At 47.5% G+C, this 22,237-nt stretch overlaps 1 protein-coding gene across 1 annotated transcript in view; it reads left to right on the forward strand.

The window, feature by feature from the left end:
- The first annotated feature begins 15,532 nt into the window (after positions 1-15,532).
- CALN1 (calneuron 1) overlaps positions 15,533-22,237 on the forward strand; it is a 159,157-nt gene continuing 152,452 nt past the window's right edge. The window contains exon 1 of the mRNA XM_066979563.1: positions 15,533-16,918. The gene's annotated coding sequence lies outside the window, so the exon portion shown is untranslated. The remainder of the gene's footprint in view (positions 16,919-22,237) is intronic.

The following is a 22,237-nucleotide window of genomic DNA, read 5'->3' on the forward strand; positions in this document are numbered from 1 at the left end:
CCCAGCAGAGGTGTTTCAGCCAGATGGGGGTGTTGAGGTGTTAGCGTAGCAACCACATAACCACCAAGTGATTATATGAAGGTGCTTTATTCAGCGCTGGAAGCCGGGGCAGGTGCCCAAATCTGGCTTCAAGTCCCGTTACTTCCCAGCCATTATTTATACATACAATATTGCGTCAGGTATACATATTCATTACAGGTTGCAACATCAGCCTCGCTTTTCATTCTAATTAGCTCCCCTCCCCTTTGCACATGCGTGGCGCACTCTGGTGGTCGTCCAGGTGGTCGTCCAGATGAAGTAAGGAGTCTTCCTCTCCGCTGAACTCTTTCACCTTTCTCACTCGACGCATGCTCCCTCCGCTCCTTGGTTCTGCTTCAACTCATTTCATCATCTCCAGGCCCTTATCCAAGGTCAGGTTGTACCTATTCCCTCCCAGGGTTCCCCTTCAACGATTCCTTTAAATGTTCAGTGTACTCCCTAGGTTTCCAGTATACATAGATTACTTGATAATGTAAGTACATTTAATAATATTTAATTATATCGTATGATCCATCACCTGAGAAACATTAATAGAACATCCATTCGATTCTCCCCAACACTAACATTTCCCCCCTTTGAAAATACTTCACTCATACCAAGAGCAAGTATTTTCATTACTATTAGGTTGAATCAGGTTAGTAGAGGTTAGTGAGTATAACTTGATATAGAGATTAGTAAGTATAATCTTAACGCATCTTCGTTAGTCTACTATCTTATTGATTCCTCTATGCCTGCTTGTTAACGCTAGTACTATAGGATGGGGGTGGAGTAAGTGGGATAGGGTGTTCTGGGTGATTCCCAGTAACCTACTAACCTCCTTAACCACATTGGCAATGAAATGTGGTCCCCTGTCTGAAGAAATACCCAATGGTACACCAAATCTAGGGATTATTTCCTGTAGTAACCATTTTACCGTTTCCTTTGCTTGGTTGGTGCGACAGGGAAGGGCCTCCGGCCATCCTGAAAAAGTATCAACCCCTACCAATAGGTATTTATAACCTCTTGCTTTAGGCAGTTCCACGAAATCTATTTGCCAGTAATCTCCAGGCTCTATTCCAGCTCTAATTCTCCCCATCTCAGCATGTTTCCTTGCTACCGGGTTATTCTTTAAGCAAAGCTCACATTTTGACATTACTGACTTTGCCATTGTTAACATGTGTACCGAGATGACACCTCGTTTCAAATAGGTCACCATTGCTCCTGCACCCCAGTGACATTCATTATGTTTTATTTGTAAGATTTCTCGCATTATTATAGGAGGCACTATGAGTTGTCCTGTCGTAGTCACATACCATCCGTCAGGATTCTTCCGGGCTTTCATCAAATTTGCAAGTCTCTCATCTTCTGCTGAATACTTTGGGTCTTTAGGTAATTTAAAACAAGAGAGGCCTACCTTCGATGGAATTAGAGCCATTACTTTCCGTACTTCACGCGCGACCTTCCGGGCCGTCAAATCTGCCAATCTGTTACCTTCTGCAATCTCTGACATCCCTCCTTGATGAGCTTTACAATGCATTATGGCCACCTGTTGGGGTTTCTGTACAGCTGTTATTAATTTCAATATTTCTTCCTGATATTTTATATTAGTCCCTTGTGAGGATAGCATTCCCCTTTCTTTCCATAATGCCCCATGTACGTGGACTACCCCGAATGCATATTTTGAATCTGTCCAAATATTCACATTCTTACCCTCGCTTAGTTCCAGGGCTCGCGTCAGGGCGACTATTTCTGCTCGTTGGGCTGAAGTCCCCGGAGGTAGGGAATTTGCCTCAATCACTACCTTTGATGTAGTTACTGCGTATCCTGCATAACGAGTCCCATTTTCCACGAAGCTGCTTCCATCCGTGAAAAGTTCCCAATCTGGTCTCTCCAGAGGCTGATCTTTTAAGTCTGTTCTGCTGGCATAGGTATGTTCGATGATCTCCACGCAATCATGACTGAGGTCTCCTTCCTCCGCAGTTGTTCCTAGAAACACTGCTGGGTTCAATAAGTTAGTAGTTCTTAAGATTACATCATCTTGCTCAGTTAGTATAGCTTGATATTTCATCATTCGGCTGGGCGATAGCCAATGGCCCCCCTTTTGCTCCAATACCGTAGTCACCATATGTGGCACGAACACCTCAATTCGTTTCCCTAATGTGAGCTTCCTGGCTTCCTGTATTAAAAGGACTGTGGCTGCCACGGCCCTTAAACACGAGGGCCATCCGGCGCTTACCGCATCCAATTGTTTAGAAAAATACCCCACAGGTCTTTTCCAGCTCCCAAGTCGCTGGGTCGGTACTCCTAATGCCAATCGTTGTCTCTCATGCACAAACAGCTGAAAGTCCTTTGATAAGTCCGGCAAGCCCAAGGCAGGCGCCTTTATCAGGGCTTCTTTTAATTTCTTAAAGGCCTCTTGTTGTGGCTTTCCCCAGGTAAATGTACAGGCCTTTTGGGTTTCATAGAGGGGCTTTGCTATGAGTCCATAGTCTATTACCCACAGTCTACACCACCCGGCCATACCTAGGAAAGCCCGTAGTTCGTGCAGATTTCGCGGCTCGGGGATTTCACAAATAGCTTGTATTCGGTTAACTCCCAATTTTCTTTGTCCTTGAGAAATTTCACATCCCAAATAAATTACTGTTGTGCACGCGATTTGTGCCTTTTGTTTAGAAACCTTGTACCCATTTAGTCCCAATTGATTCAAAATATCAACAGTTACCTGAATACATTCTGACTCTCCTTCGGTAGCTATTAATATATCGTCCACATATTGTAACAGCAGGTATCGATCCTTTGGTACCTGAATTTGTCCTTGGTTAATCCAGTCTTCTATTTCTTTAGCTAGTTGACTGCCGAAGAGGGTCGGGCTATTCTTGAATCCTTGAGGCAACCTTGTCCAGGTTAGTTGCATCTTTCGTCCGTTCCGTGGATTTTCCCATTCAAAAGCAAAAAGTTTTCTACTATCCTTGTCAATGGGTATGCAGAAGAAGGCATCTTTTAAATCAATTACAGTAAACCACTTATATTTTTCTTTTACAGATGTTAACAATGTATAAGGATTAGCCACCACTGGGTGAATATCTTTTGTTATTTCGTTTATTGCCCTAAGGTCCTGCATTAGCCTGTATTCCCCATTAGGTTTCTTTACCGGGAAAATTGGGGTATTATATTCAGATTTGCATTCCTCCAGAATGTGGTAGCTAAGAAATTTATCTATAATCTTTACTATCCCTAGCCTAGCTTCTAGCTTCAACGGGTACTGTTTAATCCGTACCGGTCGGGCCCCTTCCTTAAGTTCAATTTTTACTGGCTGGGCTAGTTTTGATTTTCCAGGCTATTTCCAACAGCCTATCCAAATTTCTCAAATCTGCACCTTCTAACTTTTGCAATTTCTTCCTAATATCCTCTTGGGCTTGTCCCAAGAAAATGAGTGCTAATTGAGCTTTAGCTTGCTCAGTCTCTACGTCTAAATCTGTATATTTCTTAGCAGTTTCTTTCAATCTCTCTAAAAAGGCGGAAGGTGATTCCGCTTTTTCTTGCCTGACATTATACAATTTTGATCAATTTATGGTCCGGGGCATGGCATTCTGTACCCCGATTTGTACCCAATCTTGATATCTCTTCAGCCTCCTTATTCCATCCCCTGTGTTATAATCCCATTGGGGATCCTCGGTGGGGAAGTTTTGATCCAGGTTTCCAAGCACTAATCCATTACGTATATCTTCTCGGGCTCTCTCTCTGGCTGCCCGTAATACCATGTCCTTTTCTGTTGAATCCATCAAAGTATCCAGGATCACCTGGAGATCATCCCAATCGGGATTTTGGGTTTTAATTATCATTTTCATTATCCTAGCTACTTTATCTGGGTTTTCCCTGTAGGTGCCGGCTGCTTGCTTCCATATCATTAAATCCCCAGCTGAAAAAGGCACCTTGACATATACCGGTCCTTCTGTCCCCACTCCTTGCCTGAGGGGAGCGATTATTTTCCCTCCCTCTTCATTTATAGTTTCTCCTGCCCTTCGCTGTTGCCGGGTCCTATGTGACACGGGGAGACTAAAATCGGGGATTCTCCATCACTACTGCTATCTTCCTTTTCTCTTTTCCCTCCCTGTCCTGGCTCTTCCGGCGGAGCCGACGGCGCAACTTCCAGATCAATATTTCCATTATTATATTATTATATTATATTATTATATTATTATATACATTATTATATTATTATATACATTATTATATTATTGTATTATATTATTTCCCATAATACTTATTATTCTCTATTGCCTGATGCTGTATACAGCGTCCCTCCTTAGTACATGCACAACAACGTTCCTCAGTTTAAACTTCAAGCACCATTATTCCACAAGCATGCTGCCATTCAGGCTTTCGGCGCAAATAAAAGAATAATTCCACATACGGCAGTTCATCATATTTTCCTTCCCACTTACAAAATAGCATTAATTGTAAGATTGTATTATATTGCAATGTTCCATTCTCAGGCTAAGTTTCTTGGTCCTCTAGTTTATACTGTGGCCACCAAATATTACAATAATCAATCAGCTTTCCTTTTCGCATTTCTTGACCAAAACCTCCCTCTTTCCAGTGTGCTAGCAAACACCCCAGCGGGGATGTCCGCGGGATAGGTACATCTTTTCCCAGAATTTCTTTAATCTTTTTCATTTTGAGCTTATGATACGGACCCAAAAGCTGCCGGAGCAGCAACACACTCTCCCGAAAGCTGCCGGAGCAGCAACACACTCTCCCGAAAGCTGCCGGAGCAGCCACACACTCTCCCAAAAGCTGCCGGAGCAGCAACACACTCTCCCGAAAGCTGCCGGAGCAGCAACACACTCTCCCGAAAGCTGCAGCAACACACTCTCCCGAAAGCTGCAGCAACACACTCTCCCGAAAGCTGCCGGAGCAGCAACACACTCTCCCGAAAGCTGCAGCAACACACTCTCCCGAAAGCTGCAGCAACACACTCTCCCGAAAGCTGCTGGAGCAACAACACACTCTCCTGAAAGCTGCCGGAGCAGCAACAGCACACTTTCCAGAAGCTGCCGGAGCAGCAGTGTGCTTTCCCAAAAGCTGCCGGAGCAGCAGCGTGCTTTTCGCAAAAGCTGCCGGAGCAGCAGCAGCACGCTTTTTACATACCAATAATACCAGGTGCTGACCCTTCAGCACAAACCAATACAATTACCAATGCCGAACCTGCAGAGCTTTCGCTCTGTCTAACGGACGGCGCCTAGGCTTACCCCGGGAGCTCCCTGCCCAACCGAGCGTGGCTTTCGCCGCGTCTGACCGGCAGGCTTTCCCAACCAAATCGGTACCGAATACCCAAAGTTGAAAGCACCTTTGCTTACCACTCCAGTGGTACGTCGTGAGCAGCGGAGGTCGGTCGTGGTCGACTGCTCCCCGAGAATCCCTCGGTGCCGGCTGGAGCGAAACCGAGACACGATCCGCCTCAGCAGTGCCCACGCTGTCCCATCTGGGTCGCCAAAATGTTAGCGTAGCAACCACATAACCACCAAGTGATTATATGAAGGTGCTTTATTCAGCGCTGGAAGCCGGGGCAGGTGCCCAAATCTGGCTTCAAGTCCCGTTACTTCCCAGCCATTATTTATACATACAATATTGCGTCAGGTATACATATTCATTACAGGTTGCAACATCAGCCTCGCTTTTCATTCTAATTAGCTCCCCTCCCCTTTGCACATGCGTGGCGCACTCTGGTGGTCGTCCAGGTGGTCGTCCAGATGAAGTAAGGAGTCTTCCTCTCCGCTGAACTCTTTCACCTTTCTCACTCGACGCATGCTCCCTCCGCTCCTTGGTTCTGCTTCAACTCATTTCATCATCTCCAGGCCCTTATCCAAGGTCAGGTTGTACCTATTCCCTCCCAGGGTTCCCCTTCAACGATTCCTTTAAATGTTCAGTGTACTCCCTAGGTTTCCAGTATACATAGATTACTTGATAATGTAAGTACATTTAATAATATTTAATTATATCGTATGATCCATCACCTGAGAAACATTAATAGAACATCCATTCGATTCTCCCCAACACTAACAGAGGCATTTTGGCGATGCTCGGCAGAGGCTGAGGAGCAATGGGGCACGGCTCCCACCAGCCTCCATGGTGATGCTGTGGGCTGAACGACAGCCCCAGCTGATAAGCCCTTGCCTTCTCCATTACCACTCCATCATTTTGATCTGGATTTTGACACTGCATCTCTCCCCAGTCCTAATATAATGGGAAAGGAAATTATACATATTTGAAAAATCAAATCACTGACAAAAGTCAAAAGCAATTTGACTGAAGCCGGAGTTGTTATCCTGTCTCTTATCATTGAACAAGCAAGCAGGACTGTTAATTTTGACTTGATTTTGTCCCTTTAAATAATAGAAACATATGATGTCAGGTCTAATGCTCTATCAGCGCCTGTAATGCCATCAGTCATATGAGAAATATTATGACATAAATATTTTTTAAATGCTGAATAGCTTCTACCCTTTTGGAAAAGATCCCATCTTAAATGGAATGAGCTCCCACCGAAGCAAAAAAATGCAGCGAGCGCTGGAGTGGCTCCGAGCGGAGCAGGAGCTGTGGTGCTCGCTTGGCGCTGTGCGGCAGAGGGACCCGTGCCCTGCCCTGGGGGCACAGGGGGGCTCATGCAGTTCTGCCAGGGCTTGGAAGTTTGGCATGAATGAAACACCTGTGCTCACAGCTGGTACAGGGCTTTTTCACCATCACCCCTGCCTTCGGGATTTGCTCCCATGCTCTGTGCTCTAGAGTTTGTTTGTTTGCTTTTTAACTGCTGAGCTCCTAGGTGATATGGGATAAGGGTTGCTCCTGCAACCCTTTCCCCTGGAAACTGGGGAAACTTGAGCCCTCCAACATGGCTAGCGTTGTGTGAAAGCCGGGTGCAGGCGGGGCAGAGCTGCCCTTCTGGCAAAGAAGTTTTTGTGGTCTGAAGCAAGAAGGGCTTGCACCACAAATATACTATGCTGCGTTATGATATGGTGATATCAGTAACAGGTTAATGCAGAGTGCAACTATAAAAATAATAACGCGGTCACAACTAGGAGTGAGTACATATGGGAAACTGGAGCAGGACTACTGCCCAGAAATTTCCACTGTCAATTCAGTCTGGGAAACGCATTTCATGTAGACTGAGTGGCTGATGTGCAGTCAGCATTTCTGTAGGGCAGGACTGTGCTGATGGAAGGGCGGTCGCAGGTAGCCCAGCAGAGGTGTGTGCTGCCTATTTTCCTTTGAATTCAAGTGTTTCTGTTACCTGAATAGCCCCCATAGTACTGGGTTTACATTTTTAGACACCATGGTCCTGCACTGTGCAAAGCCAGGCTGCTTCTGAAACCACCAGGAGCTCTAAGGAGTAGTGGTGCTGGCAGCACGCTCCTTCTGCACCTGTTTTATATTATCTGTGGGCAAAATCCTGAGGCCTTTACTCACTCCCAGAACAACCAAGGAGGAAAAATGCTTCTGGGGGAGGAGGTGTTTGTGAGGATGTCTTGCAGACGTCTCCTCGGATAATCCACTGGGGACGGGGAGCGTAGCTGGACCCCTGCTCTCTACATGTGGAAAAGACCAGGGGATTATTCTTAAGCAGACTCTTAGCTTTGGGATTTCCTGCATAGAAAGATGTGCTCACGCACAGTGGATGCTCATGCATGTGCCTGCAAATCCAAACAGACAAAGCCCCGGGTCCTGGGCCACAGCCCCACTGATGCTCAGCAAGCCCGACCCCTTTTGCCCCATCCAGCGCAGCAGGAGCAGGCTGGGGAGCAGCCCACGTGCCCAGGGCCAACCCCTCGCCTCCTGCCTTATCACCACCATACAGTCCCCTCTGTCCTCATCACCTCTGTGCTCAGGGACCTGAGGCTTTTGTCCCTTTGACCCGTTCAGGTCCTCCTGGCCAAGTCACAGTCTGTGCATGGGCCTGGTCGGCTCCTCTGCCCAGCGGCCTGGCCCAGGTCTCTTTCCTGAGGCCCTCTGCCCAGCTGACCCACCTGCTTGCCTGGCCAGGGCTGTCCCTGTGTGGTCAGCCTCTTCTGACCGCTTCCTCTGCCCAAAGCATGAGTCAGTGCATGCCTGCGGGCTTTTCTCTTGCAGACCAAACCCTCTTACACCACCATCCCTGAGGATTTCCCAGGTGACTGCACCATGGCCTAAGAAAGTCAGTGTCAGAGCAGGGGTGGCACTGGGCATCGTGTCACCTGCACTTTCCCTCCGGATCCTTTAATTTTTTCCCATCCTATCACCCCATCAGCTCACATTTGAGACCAACCAGGGCCTTTTGGTCCCTTCCCCATCCCAAAAAGGATGTCTGGGGGGCCATAGGCGAGCGTGTCCTGGCTCTCCTTGTGCATCTCCTTTGTCCTTGGCATGGGTGGGCAAGGGTTGGCCAGTGGAGGTTTTCTAGGATCCTGGTGAGGAGGTGACCACATGAGGAAGACCACATGAACAGTTAATCTTTGCTCTCCATGACCCAGCTGAATTGATATAATCCCAGACATGCTAATGGAAATAAATGCATTAAGATGTTAGTTGTTGTGGTGACCTACTCCTTCAATTATTTGATTCATTCCTATCTAGTACAAATACAGGATTAACCCCAAATGAGGGCTTAGGAGGGAGAATCTCTTTCTCTTTAATTTTAATCTAAATCACATTAAAAAAGAAAATTACTCTGGTGGTTGTGGGGTGATGATTTAGGAAATAGCCAAGGCCCTGCCAGTGGACAGGCTCAGGGCAGCCCCGATAGTCGCCCATAGATGCTTTGAGTAAAGTTTCTCTTCTCTCCCCTCCAAGACCCCTAAAAATATCTCTTGCTCACAACTTTGCACTTTTAACTTATTTTAGATTTTGGCTTTGTTCTTTTGAGCAGGCACTCAGGAGACCTCCTTTCCTGTTTCCCTTCCTGGAAAGGCAACATATGACCTGAGACAGAGGAATGTGGGTGCCACTTCTGCCTGCACAGAGGTACAAAATGCGGGAGCATTGTCCCATCTCTGCCTCTGCCAGAGGAGGAGGGACCAGTCCTGCCCCGTCCCTTGTCTTTCCCCTGACACAGCCCATCCAGCCTCCTCTGGGCTTTTCTTGGCTTGCAGGTTAGGTGCTTTGCCTGCCAGATTGAGGCTTTCTCTGCACACAGCAGAGGAAAAACTTGGGGTGAAACACAGGTTGGTGAAACCTCTTCCCAGCCTGGCTCACACATCGCACACCCACTGCTCCAGCCGTCCCTGTGGCCAGCATCCTCCTGCCTGCACATCAGCAAGGAGAGCTGTCTGCACTTGTTTCTACCCTGGGATCCCAAAATGAGGCCAGATTTTGCATCGGTTGAGGTTGCTGAGCTAAAAGGATGACACAGAGCTATTGCCATGGAGACAGAAAGCCAAGGTAAGAGCCATGCTGCTCCTGGCAGCATCCTGGGATCAGGGACCTCGCTCCGTGTCCTGCAGCATCCTCTGAAGGAAAGCAGGGAACAGTGCCCCATGCAGATGTAAACATACAGCTTAGCATTGCTGTCGGGACCGTTTGCTGGTATCTTGATTTTAAGCAAGTGCCTCAGATCCATACAGGATGTAAATATTCTCAAGCACAGGTTGAAAGCTTCCCTCCTCCCTCCCCTGCACACTATCACGTGCCAGCTGCACATATAAGCACAGTTTGCATCGCGTGCGGCTGGATGCAAGTTACACAATTTGGTAGCATTAAATCGTGCTTAGCATTTTAGGTAATAATAGCTACACTTCAAAGAGTTGCTTAATGACTCTTTTGCTGAGCCCTCTGAATTGCTCAAACGAGAGTGGTGCAGGAGCTCATAAAAACCCAATTAGCAGCTGTGAGCATGCCGGAGCTCTTGAAATGCCAAGCGGGGTTTTGCAGGGCAGGGAGCATGGTCACAGCGCCTGCAGCACCCGGTATGCCAAAATCCATCCCAAATCATAACCAAGAAGAAGCATGGGGGCTGGAAAGTCCTTGAAAGACTCCCCAGTTGTCAGAAAACGTTTTTCTTTTCCTGGGAAGAGGGGACCCAAACTATTTCATCCTCTCAGGGAAATTTTTCATATAGCTAGGGTGGGACGCTGGGATGGGACACTGGTGAAAGACCCCATTTCTGAGCAGTTGCTGCACCTCCAGGGAATGGGACCTGACACCACCTCCTCTCCCAGTGAGTTCCCAACCCCTTTTTCTTGGCTCTCAGTGGGCTGCCATGAAAATGCACGAACAGCTATTTCCTATTGCTTTTCTTATTGGATGCGCGATTTGGCTTGAATGGGTATGGCAGCTGGGGACCCAAGACTGGGTTTGGTCATAGAATCATAGAATCATTAAAGTTGGAAAAGACCTCCAAGATCATCTGGTCCAACCATCACCCTACTGCCAATGTCACCCACTAAACCATGTCCCTAAGCAGCAGGTCCAACCTTTCCTCGAACACCCCCAGGGATGGTGACTGCACCACCTCCCTGGACAACTTGTTCCAATGCCTGACTGCTCTTTCTGAGAAGAAATGTCTCCTGATTTCCAACCTAAACCTCCCCAGGCCCAACTTGAGGCCATTCCTTCTAGTCCTATTGCTAGTTATCTGCGAGAAGAGGCCAACCCCCAGCTCCCCACACCTTTTTTTCAGGCAGTTGTAGAGAGCAATAAGGTCTCCCCTCAGCCTCCTCTTCCCCAGACTAAACAACCCGAGTTCCCTCAGCTGCTCCTCATAGAACTTGTTTTCCAGATGTCCATAGTGCAGAAGGTTGATTTTGTCCATGCCAGGGCTGGGGCTATCTGGCAGCCCCAGGACGACCAAGCAGGACTGGTGGCTCCATGATGGAGTCCCAAGAGCTGGGCGCAAACCTCCCCAGAGATGGGTTTGCCAACGCTGGATGGTGAAACACCTCATGGTAAAGTGACACAAATGGAGAGGTGGCTGTTGGCATCTTGCTATAACAAAGCCAGCATCTTGGCTTGCTCCATTGTGTTGGATCAGGTTGCTCTGTGCCCTTGTGAATGACCAAAAGACAATAAAGTGGCCACAACAGTAAGGAACGTGCACTGGGAATAAGAACAAAAGTGTGGGCTCTTTGTAGACACTCTCTTTGGCTTTCTACTGCTTTAGGCAATGCCTGGCTTGGAGCAATAAAGGGATGGTGACCACACTGTAGCCACAGCACAGGCTGGCAGATGGGAATTGCAGTGATGGATGAGCCCTGCAACTCCAAACAGTCCTGCAGGTGTTTCGCTGAAAGACCCTGCAAAGGAGTAGAACAGATTGCATGGGCCAGGCTTTTATTTGAATGTTTTTCTGATTCAAGACAACTTAAAATTTTCTAACTGTCTCTAAGTCAGTTAAAGGGGAAAAAAAAAAAGAAAAAGAAAAAAAAGAAACCACAACAGACAAATTGTTCTGTGAACAGAAGAATTAACAAGGATATACTTTCCCGTGGATTTGTCCTCTTAAACTCTTTTGAGTTAAATTTGACCCTTCATCTTATGGACATGATTTTGGTCTTTCTCTTTCATCCATCCAGTTGTCATGAAACCTGCTGGAAGAGCAGGTATTTGAGATCATTGCTCCAGTATGAAATTAAGTTTGAGTTGGCCAATATATGCAAAAAAAAATTTAGTGAAGAACTGGTGGATTGATGGACTGTTAAATGAATGTGTGGGCTGCCTCCGTGACCTTAGCTTTTCCTTAGACTAAATCTATTAAATGACAAGCAGTCCTTAAAACTGTCAGCAAATGCTTTCCTATTTTTTTTTATAAGTTTTGAATATTTAAACCAGCCCATCAATAAGGTTTCTTCTGAGTGCACAGTTAGTTAGAGGCAGATTTATGTCACAAAGCAGGATGATTTAGGTCTCCTTCACGTTTGTCTTTTAAAACCTTTGCCAGTAGGTGTAGGGATTCACATCATTTGCCTGTGTGCAGCTCTTGCCTGGATTCTGCTAAACCCATGCACAAAATATCGACCCACTAGCTGTGGAAACAAAACAGCAAAAAACAAAACCTCTTTCAGTTTCTAATTCTGAACAGCCATTAGTTGGAGCACAGTTACTGTTATTTTATGTGTCTTCATTGTATCTCCTTGTGCTAGGGCTAGTAATGCCTGGTGTCCCACTGTCATGCGAGCCCAAGAGAAGTTTTCTGCAGGACTTGCACCTTTCTGAGGGCTCTCTTCTGCCTGACATCTACTGCATCTACTTTGGCTGAGCATGATTATGCCTAATTCACCTAAATTGCTCCTAGGGATGCAGAAGCCATTGTGACAGACAGACGCGTGCACATCCATGTGGTATGATTGTAGTTTCATTTACAAATCTGGGTGAAAACCATAATTTGAAATTAAATTAAAAACCCTTTATGCTGGGAGATGAATGAGAACTTCCTCCATGGCCTGAGTCACATTTGTGACTTTGCCACATAACAGAGGGATTTGGAAAGTCACCAAATGGAGATACTGGGGGCAGATATAGAAGAGTAGATTAAGAGTCAGTTCCTCCATGTAGAGATAGTTTGTTTGTTTGTTTCCAAATTCCTTTGAAGTCCTAAGTAATCCCCTGTGATATTTGGAGAAAGCAAACAAGGTTTTCAAAGCTTTTCCTTTGAATTCAGGAGAGTAAAACCCTTCCTCTATGTTTCCGACATGTTTTATTCTCTTTGCTTTTTTCTCTTTACTGAAGGGCTCTAATTAGTCTGATTAATTGGAAATGCATATGGCTATTTTATTGGCCTAAAACAATATTGCACTTTCAGAGTCCCTTGTCTGCCCAGAACAGATACACTGAATCCTGCTTCCATGTCAGCAGAAAGAGAACTATTGTCTCGGATTATAAATTAATTAAATCAGATTTGGAGTCTCCAGACAGCATTGCTGCCCTGTAGCAATATGTTAAATCAATGAAACTCTCTAGCCCGTGCTGGAAACTTTGAGTGGGAGAAGGAGCAATGGGTCTTCCAGCCTTGAGACCTATGCAAGCGAGCAGATGGTTTGCCCTCCAGAAAATGTGACATAGAGAGACAGGATGCAAGCCGGTGCATGAAAATCATGCAGTAATGACAAAAGTTGACACTGCTTGGCTTGAGAATGGAAGAGCCTGCCCACCTGTGTGCTTGGCCATCCCTGGCTTTCCAGGCAGCCCCACCATTTGTGTCAGAGAAGGAGATGGTTTTTTTGGACAAGATCCTGCACAGCTCTGCATCTGGCTTGGGTTTCCTGCAACCCCGCTGCATGGATTGCATGTCATCCCCTTGCCCCCATGCCCAGCACACCCTGCAAAACTGCGATCAGACTCAGGCGTGTGGGGAAGGATGGCTGAGCTTCTCCTGGCTGGAGTAAGGCAGGAGGTGCCCCATACAGGGCAAGCACTCCTTGCTCGATGCAGAGTCTGCTTGCTCTGGGCTAATTACATGGAGCCAGGGTGCGTCTGATCCAGCTTGGAAGCTCTTCTCACCTGAAACGCCTTTGCTGTGGTGTTTTTTACATGTTGCTATAATACCCAGCTCTGTCTTTTCATCTTATCCTCAGAAACCCGCTGTTTTCCCCAGCGTCATGAGAAGCTCTCCTCTAACATCCTTGTAGTTAATAAAATCAAAGAGATGCCACTTCCATTAAGAAAGCAGCAACACACCAGAAGGAAAATGAGCTGCCAACTGCAGCCCTGCTCAGCAGTGTCCTTCTCCCTGCTCTGCCTGTGAAGCTCCAAGCACCCCAGCAGACACCAAGGCCTGCCAAGTCAATGGGAAAACTTGATGGAGCAAGACTTTTACCCAAAGCATCTCCTTTTTTAAAATGGTAGTATGATGGCTGTCTGTCCTGCTAAGGCAGAGACATGTCAGGATGTCACTTCTGAGCTACCAAACCAGAGCAGTGTCCATGTGTTAGCTGGGCTGGGGTTCAGCTCAGGATGTGTGGATGGGCCACCTTCACCCCCTGTTGACACGATGTCCTGATGCCTTGTGTGTGCTGTGACACCATCTGCAGGAGGGTGACAAATAGGGGGCTGAGCACGTCTGTGAGAAATGGCAACTTTGGGTTTGGTCAGCTGGGTCTAACGCTGTTGGTACCTCGGTAATGCAAATATTTGCAAACACTGATTTCTGCCTGGGACAAAATACCTCCCCAGCTGCAAGCTTTCCGGGGGACTTGGTGCCCTGAAAAGACAGAACCAAATGAGGCCAAGTGCAAGATTTATGTTGCTGGAGAAAAGAAGGTTTGGACAAAACCTTCCATGGATCAAACTTCAAACCTAACAGTGTCCGAAGAACGCAGTGATAAAATCACGGTAAATGAGGACTCTCTTCAAAGTCACTGTCACTAAAAGTGGCTCTACAGGCAGTTTCTGGATCCTCCTTCTGCACTGCAGCGGGAGACCTGTGTCATGGCTGTGACTCAGCCCATTACAAAGAAAATCAAAGAGATGTAAAATTCAGAACCAAATATCAAAAAAATATCAGAATCCAGGGTCACATTGTGCTGAGGTTTATTTGCCCCTCACTACAGCCTGCATCTTGTGAGGAGCTCCTGAAAGCAGTGCTCACTGCACAGCTTGGCAAAGCCAGCCACAAGCACTGTGCCCTGCAGCAGTGACCAAACTGGAAATCAGATAGCAGGCAGCATCCCACTTAAACATGGCACACGTGGTCCATACTTCAGGCTACTTTCCAGTATCTCCAGAAAGAGATCTTTTAATTGAAAGCCTTAATGTTTCTTGTTATATTTAAAATTAGAGCGGAACGGCAATAAAATTGGTCATGGAATAGAGACAAGTTTTAAGAGAGAGAATGAAATGTATTTTTCATTTTTACATTGGAGCCCCCTTCAGAAACCCATGCACATATAATACGTCAGTGCAAGGATTAATAATTAAAGGAACAACAACCGCATGTCTCTGCGATGCACACGAGAAAGCAACAATTCAGGCTGGAGGCTGCACTCTCTGGGGATGTGCTGTTTTTGCTGGCATTTCACCTCCGCCTGGTGCTCCTTCTTTATATAGAGAGGTGCTTTCCTGCATCCTCTACCAAGTAACATTGCCTAGTAATTTGCAGCTGATAGTTCACCTCAGCATTAACCTGGGAAATTGTATCTATGCTTGCCATCAGGTTGATTTTGGAGGTGTTCACACAGATAGTAAGTGATTTGGATAGATGTGTTTTGGGGTGAAACCCTCCTGCCACCAGCAGGAACCCTCGCAGTGTGGTGGTGCTGCTCCAGCTAACCAGACAGCCCGAGGCTGGTGCAACTTGGAGCTGCGGCTACCCAAGACTTGTGGAAAAGTAGGCTCCAAAACTGCTTTCTCTCGCCTCCCCAGAGCCAGATGGATGTCAACAGGCTACTGCGACGAGACGGAGCCTCTCCGTTCTTCAGCGTGGCCCTGGGCCAAGCAGACGCCTGAGTGCGCCACTCTGCAGAGCTGCCCTGCGGCGCCATCCAGCACGCGCCCTCGCCACGCTCGGGAGCACCTCACCGGGTGCTGAAGGCTCAGCCCCCAGGGCGTTGGCATGCTTTGAAGCCTGGGTCCATCTCCGATTTGCAGTTTCACTGACCAGGCCCCAACCATGATTCCCCTCCCTCCCCATCTTTCCTTCCTCCATGTTGGTAGTCTCCTTGTTCATTAAAAAAAACTGCTAATTATCTCAGCAGCTTGGAACTGGGTTGCAGCATGGAATTAAAACCAGCTTTTCATTTTGGCATCCACAACCTTGTGTAATTAATAAGAAAAGAGAAAGCCAGAACATACAGGTCAGCCCTGAGTGTGAGGAGGAGATCGATTGGACACAGCCAGCACCAGCCGTGATGCTCTGAAGCTGGCCTTGGTGAGGGTGGGTTGCATTTTGGGGCCAAACCAGGAAAAAAGAGGAGGAGATGAGGTTCTTTCTTTCCTGGTTGTTCCTCTTTGGTTTTTCTCATTTGAGCTTAAAGTCTGGACACAGCTGAGCTCAGTGCAAACGCTGGTTCTTTGCCACTCAATCTTCTGCACCTCTTTTCTGGGGAAGGAATGGGAAGGCAATCTGTCTAGGCATGACCACATGTTTTCACTGTGTGCCATGCTGAGAAGATCAGGATGCTCCAAGAAAGTGGACTGTTGGAGACGGATGCTTTGATGGAGATCTGGAAGACCCCTGAAGGAACCCAATGGCTAGGAAGTTGAAGGTGGGATCAGCACCACTTGTGCTCCCGCCGGTGGCAGATCCTCTTCTGGCCACCTTGGCACAAGCAAGCGGTCACCACGTCCAAACAGGAACACTCCCGATGGCCATGCCATGCTGGGGTGACGCAGCCCTTCCCTGTGGCCACCCAGCGTGGGAGGGCAGAGCCTTTGGGCACCAACACTGGCATCCAGGAGAGGTGGCAGCACTAGGACAGAGGGGACAAGACCCTCCTCCCGCCTTGCCAGAGCTGCCAGGAGCTTGTAGAAAGCAAACTTTCCTCCCTCCGTCTCACCACGCTGCCAATAGCATCTCTGCTCGCGAGCGGCCGTGCCTGCTCTCCAAAGCATTGATTTACAATTTGTTGCTGCTGTCACCGAGGAACTCCCGCCGCTGCTTACTACGGGCTTGCTGGATTGCCAGGATGGTCCCGACGGGAGCCGAATTGCTGCTGGAGCTGACAGGCCGGAGCAGGAGAGCATCGCTCCTGGGGAGCAACAACACCAAATTGGGGTTCTAGCCCTTTAAATCCGATCCGGTACTGAAAAAAAAAAAAAAAAAAAGAGCGAGCAGGCAAGCAGGAGAGAGCTTTCAGACTCTTTTAATTAACGCTTGTACTATATTCTGTCTTCCCAAGTAGCGGTAGGCACTCTCACTTCTTCCGGACGACCTCGGGGCTCGGCAGCACCACGGCATGGCTGGGGGCAGCCGCTCACCTGGGACCGGCAGCAGCAGGTACGCGCTGGGGACTGGGGCTGCTGGCACGGCTTCTCCCCCTCTCTCGCTCCCCCTATTCTCCCTCTCTTTCCATTTTTCTGGAGAGAAGTCCAACGGCTTGCTGGCCGGCCGCCCGGCGTGGGCAGGGTCGCGCGGTGCCCTCCTGCAGCGCACCTGGGGACACGGGGCTCTGCCTCCTCCCCTCCGCTCCCCTCGCTCCCTTTGAAATAACTGCGTGCATGCCCTAGACGCTTTTATTCCTTCCTCTTTAAATCAAAGAGCTGCCACTCGCTGGAAGATAAGTTGGGTTACCTATCGCACAAATCACCGGAGAAGTTGCTCCCTGCCACTCTCCTCCAGTTGCCCCCGTGGCCACCGGCTCCTCTCCCCGCTGCCTTCCCTTGCACCAGGTGAAGAGAGTTTTGCCACGTCCTTCCATGCGCACTGCACTATCAATGCAGAGCATTTCTGAGGAAGCTGGATCCCGGGGTTTAGGAGCAATGGTGTTGTATTCGTTGTGGAGTTTCTGCTCAGCGGCATAACCCACGGCAGCTTTCTCTGGGCTTATAAATTGCCCTTCGGTGGGAACATTGTGCACGGAGAACATTTAACTGCTAACTAGCACATTTGCCAATTGATTTTTCTCTCTCCCTCTGCACCTAACTGAGTGATCTCTTCATTTATACTTCTACACACCAGAGTTATTTCGTCAAATTATGTGTTGCAGCTCCTTCCTCAACGTCGCTGCAAGTGTCTCTGTGCATGTTTGGGATCCCCTGAGCTTAATGAGAGGTGGCTTTTCTCCTTGCAAATGGGTCCCAGGTGAGCAAGGGTCCCAAGGAGCCCTCTCCCCCGCAAGGGGAGCAGAGGCTCTTCCAGGAAAACATTTGTCCTGGTGCCTAGCTGAGGTTAATAACACTTTTGACAAATAGCAGACCTCCTCGAGGCTTGAAATAGGGTTGAAAAAGCAGCCACTAATCTCCTGGAGAACTGCTAGATTGTGGCCACCGCTCCCCGTAAATCAGGGGACAAGCTGTTTATGTATGGCATGTTGAGATGTTAGCACAGCAAAAAAAAAAAAACTTTCATTAATCCACTGGCAAAAACTCCAGCTAGCTGTCATTTTGGAGGGCAGTGGGCTTGTTGAGGAGATATTGTGAGGTCAGAATATCTTAAAGCACCTGGGGATTCTGGGGCTGTCCAGCAGGGACAGAGAACTGGGCTTCTTGTCTGCAACAATAACTGCTGTAAGTGAAAGAGGGATGGGACAGGGAAACTTCCAAGTGAGCAAGGGAAACAGAGCAGTATGTCAGCATGTGAGCAGCTGAGCAAGTGCACCTGGAGGTATCAGGTGTTTTGTGGGCAGCAATATGTTTCAACTTGAGCAGTCGAAGAAATAAACTCGAGAGGAGGAGATGCTGCCGGCAAGCAAAAACAAAGATTCTGGGGCAGAGAGAAATCTGCAGTATAGGCTCCCTGGTTAATTCATAGGGGTGCAGGACTGTAAATAAATGCTGTGTGCCCCAGGGTTATGCATTTATTGGTTTTCCTGGTCTGTGTTCATTTAGTCAGTGGCTCTCATATTGTTGTTGCAATGTGTGCTGGTGGTGGTTTGTTTGTGACTTTGGGTGACATGATGAGGGAGTACGGCCCTTGCGACCGAGACACAGGATAATAGCTGCCTTGTTTCCAGCTTGCAGCAGGAGAGCGAGTGACCTGGCAAGGAAACCTGAAAGTGCCTTTAGTTCCGTGGCTACAAAACCTGGTTTGGGGATCTGAGCAGGGCTGCAGGTGAACTTGGACAAGAAACGGGTTTCAAAATCCACTAGCTGTCGTTGATGGCTGTGGGTGGGCAAAGGAGATGCAACAGCAGAGGGGACCCCTTGGGTCAGAGACCCCCCCGCAAGGGGCAGCAGCCAGTGATGGGGAGATGCTCCCCACCATGTGGCATCACATGCACCCCCAAGGAGAAGTGCCCCGGTAAGCCCTGTGCCACCAGCAGGGCAAGCAGTGGTGGTGGGATGAAAAAGCCACCCACAAATACAAGCAGGCAGAGATGAATAGAGCAAAACGTACATCTTGGTTCAGCAAAGTGACTCAAGCCTCGCAAGCATGCAGAGGGTGGGGAGTAATTATTTATAGTGCCATCAGCAGAAATAATAGAATGAAATGAAGGACTGAAAAGTTTTGCTGACTATCAGGGAACACATCCTGGCATGGGCTGACGTTTCCCAGGCCCAGACCTTTGCATCTCCAGCGCTACCGAGCTTGCAGCCTGGAGCCCGGTGCTGGTGGTGCCCAGTGCCAGCAAAGCCTTGCCAGGGTGGGACCCCACCAAAGACAGATGGGGAGCATGGAGGAGCTGAGCTGAACTTGTGTGGAGGATGGGATTTAAAAGCGAGATACGGCTTCCACCCAGGGTCACCTCTGACATCTCAGCTGGGATTTTTCTCCTTTTTGATATTTGGACAAGAGCACAGTGAGTGGTGCTTTGTGGCAGGGGAGGTCTGGGTTTGGGTTCCCATTCTAATTCCATGAACGCTGCAATTAAAACACAGGGAAAGAAAGCCATTTTCGAGATCAGCAGTTAGCGTAATCCAGTGCATTGTCCTCTGTAATTAAACTCTGTGTTTTGCGTTTCAATAATGCTCTTGAACCATCATGACAAAAGGAATTAGAGAGATTGGCAGACAGACCCAGGCAGAGAATTGCTCACCTAGCATCACTCAAATTAAAGGTGACCTCCATAAGATTTTCTTTTCCAAATTGAGAAAATTGAGTTTGGGCTCTTCTTTGTGGCTTTGTTGCGATGAATAGGCCTCTTTTTCCCTTTTCTTTCTTTTCTTTGGTTACAAATGATGAGTAGCATCAAGCTTGTCTCCCCCTCTTTGGGTAGATGTTCTGGAGGGCTGCTGTGGGTGGAAACTTGAACCCCATCAGGCAGCCAGCCCCCAGCATATTTGGTACTTGGTCTCCAACATCCTGCAAAAATTAACCAGGCAATAAGTTTTCTGTAAGCTCGTTCCTCCATCCATGCTTCCCCCAGGCTACCTGATAACACAAGAGACCAGTCTGCAAATGGGCACAAAGATCAGAGCTTCACAGAAGTCCCAAAGGGCAATTTGCTCTGTCTTGTCCTGCTTGTCAATCTCCAACTATCCAAGATTTTCCTTCTACACACAAGACCTGAATTTCTGAAGAAAGAGAGGGAAAGTAATTCTTTCTTTTTTATCGTAGGTAATAACCTCTCCCACTCCGTCTAGTCTGTACACTGGAAAAAGCAGAAACACAAAAGGCACAGCTCTCATTTTTTGCTTTTTCTTTGCCAGCCACCTTTAAACAAAAGAAAAATAGCAGGGTATCTAGAGCAGGAAGGGACCAAAATGGATCTGACTGAGATAAAACCTAAATTTGCTCTTTCTAGCTGCTAGACTCTAATACATTCTTCTATTCAGAACAAGGGACATATGTCAACCCTATTCTACATCTCTGGCAGGATATTACAGTTTGAATTAGTATGATAAATTAAAAATAGTCGTAAAATTCTACAGAGGTCTTAAATCGTAAAAATGTATTGCATGAATGAAATTGCACAGTTATTAAGCGACGTGTTTGAGATATAAACATTAGCGTGGCACCGCAGTCTGGAAGGAAGAGAGCAGTCAGGGCCAGGGATGCAGGGTAATCCAGATGTGGGGTTATCTTCGCTGATCATCTGTGTGGTTTAGCTGGATTCAGGTGGCCTTTGAGGGTAGACTAATCCACCATCTGCTGCCGTATTTTCTTCTTTGATTTTTATCCTTTTCTTTTTTTTTCTTGAGGATTCTGATACGGTTTTCCCCTTTGAACATAAGCTACTTTTACTGTATTAGCTAAAACCTACATTTTAATGGAAAGAGGTAAGAGACTGCACAGACAATGTAAAACGTGTTTTCCATGACCACCCAGAGACTGCCAAAAATCAATCGTCTACTAGAGGCTGATTTTTAAATAAAGTTAAGCCAATTGTATCAGAAGCCCTGGGGGTCCTTGAAAGCAGATTTTCAAGAGAGTCACGTATAGATGATGCCCAGTTTGATATAGGTTTCACCCTTCAAATCCTTTTGTGCTGGGACCTGGTTTGCTCAGGAACTGAATTACTCTGAATCTGGCTCTTACCAAAGCATTGACTCCAGACTGAGAACTGCCGAAGTGTTTGGGAGCCTGACTCACTGTTTCAAAGTGGATTAATTGATTCTTAAGAGTTTCACATGCTTTACTGGAAGCTGGCAGGATGTCCCTAGGTAGTTTTGCAGAAGTTTCTCTTGGAGGGCTGTATTGCAAGAGTAAGGACAGGAATGGTCTGGCACACACAGAGCTGTAAATGAAAAAAAATGTATTTTAAATGTATTTTTCTTTTTGCTCCATCATAAATACACTTTGGCGAAACAATCTATGAAGCTGGGAGAGTTTTAACTTGAGAAGAGTAAAGGTCTTCCAGGGTTTAAGAAGGAGAAAGCTCCTGTGCTGCAACACAGGTGTTCTTGGGGAGGAGACACAAGCCTGACTGCCCCAGGGTTGCTCACTGTTCCTATGATGCCCACCACCACTGACACCAGGGAATGATTCCAGAGTTGCAGCCATGTCCGGGAAGAGAAATCCTGAGTGTGTTGGCTGGGGCGGGATCGGCTGCTGGGGTGGATCCTGGGAAGGGCAGAAATTCTGCCATGGCCAAGGGGCTGATGGTGAAGATGAAGTTGTTATGAGTTACAACAAGTGAGTTAAAACCCCTAAATGGATTATAAGACGTGCATTGTGGCATTGCCAAGAAGCCCCTGTTAGCACCCCTTGGTAATGCACATCGGTCCATGTGGTGGCGATGTGCAGAACGTTGCACAGCTGTGGGACATGCTCCTCCTGCGGCACGGCACCCTGGGACATGATGGGGCACCCTGGTATCAGGAACAGCCAGGAGTCTGCTGCTCCCATCCCACGGAGACCAGTCCTAAGGCCGTTTGCTTTCTGAGTCTCTGATGACCGTACAGAGTGGGAAGAAGATTGAGATGTTACAGAGAAGCCTCACCCTTGACAAGCAAGTCGAAAGAGTAGATTGATTCTTTTCTCCATCAGATTGGACCACAGACTGAAAGTGCTATTTTGTCCTGTGACCTGCTGATTGAGGAAACACAATCATGTGGTGCTGTCATCAGGAAGTCTGATAAATATTTTATTCCCTCCTGAAATGTCATTTATGAGAGATGCTGGCTTTCTCTGGGGTACAAGAAGAAGATGGATCTATGGAAAATACTGTCACTGCTCTTTATGACCTAGCTGAACTGTGTAACTTCAACAAGGGGT

Source organism: Anser cygnoides, chromosome 18 (genome assembly GCF_040182565.1).
Source record: "Anser cygnoides isolate HZ-2024a breed goose chromosome 18, Taihu_goose_T2T_genome, whole genome shotgun sequence".
Taxonomy (NCBI): domain Eukaryota; kingdom Metazoa; phylum Chordata; class Aves; order Anseriformes; family Anatidae; genus Anser; species Anser cygnoides.